Here is a 9,197-nt window from a genome sequence, read left to right as displayed (position 1 = left end):
GTGTGAAGACACAGGGCGAAGGTGGCCATCTGCAAACCAAGGACGGAGTCGCAGGGGGCATCAGCCCTGCCGACACCCTGATCTCAGATTTCTCACCTCCAGAACAGTGACAAAGGATTATTTCTGTCTTGGTGCTTTGTCACAGCAGCAGTAGCAGCAGATGAAGGCAGGCTAGCTCCGAAGAGGCCCTGTGGCTTCCAGCCTGCTCTCCCTGCCTCCCAACACCCGGTGTGGGGGAAGCCAGCCCATTGCCATGGTGTGAGGACACTCAAGCGCCCTTCCAGAGAAGCCCCCATGGTGAGGACCCGGGGCCTCCTGCCAACACCTCCTGACCGAGAAGCCTGGACATGACCACTGCCCTGGCTGACAGCCTGACCACCCAAGAGACCCCAGCCCAGAACCACCCAGCTAAGCGACTCCAAAATACCGGACCCACAGAAATTGTGTGAGATGGTAAATGTTTGCTGTTTCAAGCCACTGAATTTGGGGATAATTTGTTATACAGCAGTAGGTAGCTATTACAGGGGCTGTACACTGTTGTGCCTATGAAAGGCTGAATCATGGTTCCCCAAAACATCAAGCTCCTAATCCCTGGATCTGGTGAACATAACCTTATTTGGCCAAAAAGGGTTTTTGGCCAATGTGATGAAGTCAATGATCATTCTTTCTTTTCTTTCTTCTTTCTTTCTTTCTTTCTTTCTTTCTTTCTTTCTTTCTTTCTTTCTTTCTTTCTTCCTTCCTTCCTTCCTTCCTTCCTTCCTTCCTTCCTTCCTTCCTTCCTTCCTTCCTTTCTTTCTTTCTTTCTTTCTTTCTTTCTTTCTTTCTTTCTTTCTTGATTTTATTTATTTATTCATGAGAGACACACAGAGAGAGGCAGAGACACAGGCAGAGGGAGAAGCAGGCTCCCCGCGGGGAGCCAGATGTGGGACTCGACGTGGGACCTGGGGATCACAACCTGAGCTGAAGGCAGATGCTCAACCTCTGAGCCACTCAGGCATCCCTGAAGTCAATGATCTTGAGATGCGGAGATTATCCTGGATTTTCTGGATGGGACTTATCTGTAATCACAAGTGTCCTCAAGAGAGGGAGATTAGACCCTAAGGGAAAGACAAGGTGTGGAGAACCTCAGCAGAGGCAGGGGTGTGAAGACCCCACCCGCTCCTTTGAAGACAGGAGAAGGGTCACAAGGAAGGCAGCTCTAGAGGCCCGAATAGCAAGGAGACGGATTCCCTCTGAGCCTCCCGAGGGAAGCTAGGCCCTGCCAACTCCTTGACTGCAGCTCAGTGGAACTGGTTTTGGGTTCCTGAGCTCCAGAACAAGAGATCAAGTGTGCATTGCTTTAAAGCACCAGGCTTGTGTAAATTTTCCTGGCAGCCTTAGGAAGCCACCCCAGTACCTTTGAATTTTGTCAGGAATCTATGGGTCTGACCAGGTCAGTATTGGCCCGGTGCACCCCCAGATCCATTGCTCACCTTCTGGGGACTGAGCTCTGGGGGTCTGGGCCCTACTGGCCTTTTCTGGGGCTTCTGTGTATCGGTGGGCTTCCAACTGGTTTCAGGCCACGGGAGGCGCTGGTGGCAAATGGGAGGGCGTCTGCATCCAGCAGAAACCGCTCTGCTTCTCCTCGTGGCCCACCAGTGACCTGGTCCCGAGGTCCTGGTAGCTCCGCGTCTGTCGGTTCCTCCAGCCCCTAGGGTGGGAGCCGCACCTTCTAGGTCCCCTACGGCCCCCCCTGGGTCCTCAACTCTTCTCCCTTCCCTGCCACTATTAACACCCGGAACACCTGTTCCACGTCCCTCAGGGGAGAGCCCACAGCTGGAGGGCCCGCCACCAGGAGCAGCAGCCCCAGGGTGTCAGCACCGCTCGCAGGTGTTGGGCTCACCAGGCCGACAGGCTCTCGCACACGCGGGGTGCAGCACGGCGGACTCACGCAGAGCACCGACAGCGCCAGGCCCAGCCTCTGGAGCGAGCCCCGGGTCCCAGGGCCACGGGTCCGGCCCGCGGGCAGCCCGAGGCGCACGTCTGCACACAGCCCTGTCCTGTGAGGGACCCGACACCCCCCCACCAGGAGCAGACACAGCAGGGCGGCCGCACAAGCAGAATGACGCGCAATGGAGCCCAGGACAGGGAGACACATTCCCAGAGAGACAGGTGCCCGCACAGGCCCTGAGGGCTCCGTCTCCCTGTGAGGCCTCGTCAGGCCCAAGGCCTGCTTCTCTGCAGGCGGGTGTGGAAAGGACGCACGTCGTGACCACCTTTCCTGGCATGGCCTGCAATTTGCACACCTGTGTGTTCTCCACGTGCCTGCCGGGCCCTCATCAGTACTCACACAATATAACAAGTGGAAGAAAAAGGTCACAGAAGGGCAGCCCCGGTGGCTTCGTGGCTTCGTGCCGCCTTCAGCTGGGGGTGTGATCCTGAGACCCGGAATCGAGTCCCACATCGGGCTCCCTGCATGGGGCCTGCTTCTCTCTCTGCCTGTGTCTCTGTCTCTGTCTCTCTCTCTGTCTCTCATGAATAAATAAAATCTTTTCTTAAAAAAACGGTCACAGTGGAAAAAAAAAAACAGTCACAGAAGTGAAACAGTTAAGAGTATTTGGTGCAGTTCAAGTTGGGGCCTTGAACCCCGGCTCTGGCACCCTCCGGACAGGGCTGCCTGTGGGCGCTTCGGTTCCCCCACTCTGGGCGCTCACGGCCTCGCCCCCTGGGCCCCGCCAGGTGCCTGCATCTTCCCTAGAGGCCATTCTAGCGGCCACACCTGATTCCTGCCTCACAAGGGCCAGGTGGGGCAGGGAGGTGGGGACCCCAAAGGCAGCCCCGTGTGGCCCCAATGGGAGCTGCAGAGACAAGGAAAGTAGGAGAGGGCCGGACGCCGCTAAACCCGTGTCTGCCCGTCTCCGCAGGGCCTGCTGGGGCCCAGTGCAGGTGAGCTGGTGCCCCCCCACCTCCCGAGCTGCTCCTCAGCCCCGGCAGCCCCAGACCTCGAGGCTGCGACCTGAGGGAGGTCTTCGGCGGCCCACGAAGCCGGGGCAGGCAACCCACTTTCAGAGCAGGAGTGATGTTCCCTTGTGGGCCCGGTATTTCGTTTTTAGCGTCTGACTCGGGAGCATTGCTAGGTGACCATATTTTTCAAAGCTCCAGTTGAGACAGATGGTCTGCCCAGAGATGTTTTCCTGATTTAGCCATTTACTTATATAAAAAGCCTTATGAAAAAGCGGGCTTGCCAATTTGCATTTGATTGTCCATTTAATGAGTCACCTTTCAGGAGCAGGATTGAGCCTCCACCACTGGGGGACGCTGCCTGGCCTGGGTGGGGGATGAGGGGGTGTAGAGGGTGAGGGGGAAGTCTTCTGAGAAAGGCGATGCTGGGGCTGGGGTCCAGGTTGCAGGGCGTGCAGAGCAGCTCAGTCCGGGCCTGGGGGTGACAAATAGTTGGGAGAGGCTCATAGTCTCTGCCTCCTCAGTGTCCTTCGGCCCAAACTAGGACCTTCCTCCCAGCCCCGGGAAACCTGGGGGAGACTGGCAGGGAGCCCACCCTCAGCTCAGGGCGTCTCCCACTCCCTGGGCCCCTGCCAGGCTGGGGGGATTGGCCTATCGGCACCCCGGGGCCCCAGTGCCACACGTCAAGGGGGCATTCCATCTGCCAGGTGCCCGGTCAGTCCTCCACTTGGTGCTGCAGACACTAGCCCTGGGGGCCTCATGGTGCCCCGTGAGGAACAAAGAGGCACAGAGAAGGCAGTGACTTGACCGAGGCTGCACAGCTAGTAGGCGGTGGCGAGGGGACTGAAACCCCACTCATGGGACCCAGGCCCCCGCCCCGCGCAGGCACCTCCCCCTGCTGTGCTCCACCTGCCGCACGTCTTTTACTGCCTGTGGGTCTGGCCTCACCTGCTCTAGGTGCTCGGGTGAGGGCACTCTTCCTGGCTCCCTTTCCCCGCCTGTGCTTCAGCCAACCCACAGGAAATCCGTGGCTCCCCCTTCAACATACACCTGGAGGGGGACCAGGACTCCCCAGCCTCACGACCCCCACTCCCACCACTGCCCCACCTGGCCACTACCATCACGGGTCCCGGATGCCACCTCCTGAGAGCCCTCATGGTGCATTCTCGGCACAGAGGACAGGAACTTTGTCACACGTGGCAGCCAAACTCTCCCTGGGCTCCCATTTCACCGAGTGAATGTCCTTACGGAGGCTTCCGAGCTCCTCACCATCTCGCCCGTCACCTCTGTGCTCTTTCATCTCCTCACTCACTCTGCTCCAGCCACACTGGTCTCCTTAGTGTTCTTCAAACCCACTAGCCGCACTCCCACCTCAGGGCCTTTGCACTGGCTCGTCCTGCCTTGGAATGCTCTTGCCCCAGGTAACCACATGGCTCACGTCCTCCTCGTCTGGGATCAAGTTTCACCTTCTCAGTGACTGCTCTGAACACTCTGTTCCAAGGTGCGTCCTTCCCACACTCCCCAGGCCCCCCCCCGCCCGACCCAACATCTCTCCGCCCTACTTTGCCACAGCACTTTGCACCTTGTAAAGTTCCGTTTAGCTTACTCGTCTCCTGCTGCTGCAGTGGAAGCTACAGGCATTCACGGCTCCATCCCTGCACCTAGAGAATGCTTAGCGCACAGTACATACTCAGGAAATACTGGCTCCATGAATGAATTGTCCCTGGTACCCAACAAGACTCATGGTGGCCTCCTCTTTTGCAGATGAAGTTCGGCACCCAGCCCAGGGACACGCAGCTGAGAGGAGGAGAGCAGGGACTGAACCTGCTTTGTCCCCACGAGAGGCTGCCTCATGCTTTGGTGGATCCACTGATTGCCTCCACCCCCCCCCCACACACACACACCTTTTATGACAATGCAGAGTCTATGCCCTCCCTCCGCCCCAAATCTGTACTGGCTGCCTGACCTGCTTCGGCCGCAAGGATGGGGCTCCAAGCCTCGGCCCCCACTCTCTCCTGGAAGCCTGCCAGCATCCTGAGCACAAGCCCAGGCCGGCCTGGGGCAGGATGGCAGCGATGTGGAGGCCAGCTGTGGCTGTCCCGGACCAGTCAGCCCCCAGCCACCTGCCAACTGACAGCAGGTGCACACGAGGCCAGCTGAGGTCAGCCCAGCCCCCAGCTGCAGAAGCATCCTGCCAAGTGCACACTCCTTGGGAGCAAAAGTTGCTGTTCCATGAAGACGGTCGCTGAGGGCTGCTGGCCCGAGGACCAGCGGTCAGCCTTCTCATCTCCAGCTGCTAATGTCTGTGGTGAGGCAGAGAGCGGATGGCAGTGGCTGCAGAGACACCCCAGTTTCCCCTCCAGGGAGCTCTGAGCCCCAGGCTTTTCTTCGGGGTGGGAGTTGAAGGGTGGGCTGGGCTCGCCCCTTAGAGGCTCTGCTTCCTGCACACCAGACTGCCCACTGTGCGTGTCACAGAGAGGCCCTGGGTCCAACTTGCTCTTCTCAAGACTTGGCCAGGGCAGGGCAGACTGGTAGGGGTGGGATGGTGAGGATGTGTTCCTCTCCCTCAGCGGGGTTCTCTCAAAGCAGAACCTGAGCGCAGGACGTAGGTGCATGCTGTTTGTCCGGGGAGACCCTGCGAGGCAGGAGCACAGGACCAACCAGCGAAGGATGTGTCAGGGACACAGACTCAAGCCTGCTGGAGCCCCGGAGCCGCGTGGACTGGGTCCCAGCCTCACCCACCACAGGGCAGGAGCTGCGACTTGTCGGGTGCCGCAAGTTGTCTCCGGGGGTGTCGACCCCTCCACATTTCAGGGCTGCTCTGAGCGTAAGCTGATGGAGGAGATGGGTCAGGGTAGCCCCCAGCAGTGCCTGAGGACCTGGCCCCCATAGCCCTACTCTCCCCTACAAAACTTAGCTCCTGATCACCTCCTCCATGAAGCCACCGGGACCTTCAAGGAAGTAGTCATTGCTCCCTCTGCACCCTGTGATCCTTGCACAGGCCTCCCTGCCATGAGGCCCACGTAGCCGGAGCTCACTTTGTACCCAGCACAGTGCTATGCAGTCCCCTTTCATGGCCCATTTAATGCCACGACACTCGAACATGGTTACAGGAGCATCGCCACCTTATAGTCAAGGGGCTGGGGTCCAAGTCCTCGTGGCTACAAAGTGGAGGAGCCCAGATTCGAACCCACCCCTAGACCGGCCACAGAGCCGAAGCCCTCAGTAGGCGGCACCAGTGCTCTGGGTGGGGGTCCGACTCCTCCCCACAAGCTCCTGGTTCATCTGCGGGGCACCCAGCGCACGTGGCGCGCACCCCCACGGGAGGTGGGCACACGCGCCAGCAGATGGCACGCACAGCTCCGCCGCGTTCCAAACTCGCACTCCCACGGCGGCCACCGGCAAAAATAGCCAGCTCATTTGAATGGAGTGACAGGAGGAAGGAATAAGAACCCAACTCCAGACAAATGGACATTTTCAAAGGAGAAAGGGCAGCAGCCAGGCCTCCAGCAGAACACAGCTCCAGCCCAGCAATTTAGCGCGATTAACTGAAGCCGCAGCCCCGGTCGATATAATAGCGGGTGCATTATCAGTTTTGCCACAAACCATTATTCATTATCTCTGCGTTTCGCTGGCTCACCCCGGCTGGCTGGAGCGCCGCGGCCTCTCCCGCAGTCAGCTGTATTTTAATCAGCTACATTACGGGAAAATGTCCTCAGAGGAAGTGGTGCCATCGCGCCGCATGTCAGCTGCTCACAGATCGGGGTAGGGATGTTCCAAGGTGCAGGACTGCGGTGTGACACCGTGCAAGTTCATTTAGAGAAAAATTAAACATCGTCGGGAGGTGAGCGAGGGACAGGAGCGGGGCACTGGCTTGGTTTCAGGCGACGTTTAAATGGCCTTGGGGTATTATGATTCCGGAGGAAGTCTTTGCAAGGGCTCCAGGTGGCCTGTAAGTGGTTGTCCAGAATTCCCAAACTCGGCCCAGGTGTGGACGAGAAAGACGGAGAAAGCGGGGCATAGGCCCAAATAAAGAGCGTTGATTTGGCCCCGTGAGTCTCGGAGGGATGAGGAGAGCTGGGGGTGGAGCGGGGCAGTGAAGGAGCCGTCTGGTCCGCGCAGATTTCGGGAGCCCATTCCACGGGCCACGCAAGGTGCTGGGGCCACCAAGATGGAGCCACGCTGTCCCTGACCTTGAGGGAAAGAAAGAGTGATAAGGGCCAAGTGCACCCAACCAGCCTGACAGGGGCAGGAAGGGAGGTATTCCGACCACTTCCTAGCCACCCCATCGGGAGGGAGGGAACCCCACACTGGACAGTGCAGGACGGCCAAGCGCGGGTCGGCCGACCCTGGACAGATGTCATTGCCAGCAGTTTATTAGCAATAGAGCCTCACAGCCCAGGGTAGGGGAGGACAGACCTCACGGGCTGCACTCAGGAGCAGCGAAGAACCAGGGGCTGCGGGCGGCCGGCTTCATAGTGACAAGAGGGTGAGCATCCTGGGATCAAGCCTCACGTCGGGCTCCCCGCTCAGCGAAAACCTGCTTCTCACTCTCCCTCTGCCGCTCCCCCTGCTTGTGCTCTCTCTGCCTCTCTCTCTCTCTCAAACAAATAAATAAATGATCTTTTAAAAAAGAAAAAGAGAAAACAACAACCAGCATAATGGCCATTATGAAAAACCAGACCGTGAAGGAATAGCACAGAGAAGTTGGTCCCCAAGTGTCATGTCCACCTGGATCTGAATGACTCCTGGCCCCCCAAACTGCCACTCCAGGCCAGAACTCTCCCTGGACTCCAGACTCAAATGCCCAGGCTGGGGGACCCCTGGGTGGCTCAGCGGTTTAGCACCTGCCTTCAGCCGGGGATGTGATCCTGGAGTCCTGGGATCAAGTCCCACATTGGGCTCCCTGCAAGGAGCCTGCTTCTCCCTCCTCCTGTGTCTCTGCCTCCCTCTCTCTCTCTCTCATGAATAAATAAATAAAATCTTAAAAAAAAAAAAAAAAAGAAGAAGAAGGAAAAAAAAATGCCCAGGCTAATCTCAATCAACCATGCATTTCCTGAGTGCCTGCGGGGGACTGAGCATGTTTGGGGCACCGAGGGCCCTGCCCCGTGCCCTCCCCTTCCAGCAGTTGGGCTCACCAGGATGTTTGTGATGCCTGGGCATTCTTGATCCTCCTCCTCACATCAGCATCTCCTGAAGTCTCAGGAGGGGTTTGGTGCCCACAGTCCCCGAGTTGAAAACCGCGAGGCCTGCCCTGACGGCTCACATCACTTGATCTAAGACACCCCACAAATCACCAAGTCCTGCTCTCACTGCTAGTGGACTTCTCAAAACTGTGTCTGCTGCCTTCCTGTTTTTTCTTATGACCACAGGATGGTTCAACCCTGTTCAAATAGAGAGAGGAATACACATGTGCACGTGTACATACACACACACAGGTGCACACACAGGTGCGCACACACAGGGGCACACACATAGGTGTGCACACACACAGGTGCACACACACAGAGGTATCACAACTAGTCTTTCCACTTCAAATCTCTACTGCCTGGTCACTGGGGTGACTTTTAAAAACACAGACATGAAAAAATAAATAAATAAAAATAAAATAAAAAATAGAAACACAGACCTGGTCATGTCACAGTGAAGCTTGAAACCCTTCACAGGTTCTGCTGTGGTTTCAATTGTGTCCCCTCCCCTCCAAATTTGTATATTGAAGCCCTAATCTCCAATGTGGTGAAATTTGTGGATGAAGCATCTGGGAGGGGATTGGGTTCAGATGAGGTCACTAGGGCGGAGCTCTGATGATGGGATTAGGGACCCTAAAAGAAGTGACACCAGAGATCTCTCACTTGCTCTCTCTCTCTCTCTCTCTCACTTGCTCTCTCTCTCTCTCTCTCTGACACAGTGAGAAGGCAGCCGTCTGTGAGCCAGAGAGAGAGCTCTTACCAGGAACTGAATCCATTTATCTTAGACTTCCCAGCTTCCAGAATGGTAGGAAATAAGTGTCTATTGTTGAACCCCCAGGCTACGGTACGTAGCTGCCCCAGCCTGAGCTAATGCAGGCCCCCGACTGCCCACAGGGAAAGACCAGGCTCCTTGCTCAGCACCCGACATTCAGTTGTGGCATTTTTCCCTGTCTCCGCAATGCTTTCTCCTTCCCTCCCCCATTGTGCATGCAGTGCTCTGGCAAATTGTTTAATTGCTTGCAGATGTCCCTCAGATACTGTGGTAGAAGTACTGGGGTAGAAGCAAGG

The sequence above is a fragment of the Canis lupus genome, chromosome 9 (assembly GCF_003254725.2).
Source record: "Canis lupus dingo isolate Sandy chromosome 9, ASM325472v2, whole genome shotgun sequence".
In the NCBI taxonomy this organism is placed as follows: Eukaryota; Metazoa; Chordata; class Mammalia; order Carnivora; family Canidae; genus Canis; species Canis lupus.
The sequence above is the reverse complement of the archived record's forward strand: the minus strand, read 5'-3'. Positions refer to the sequence as shown.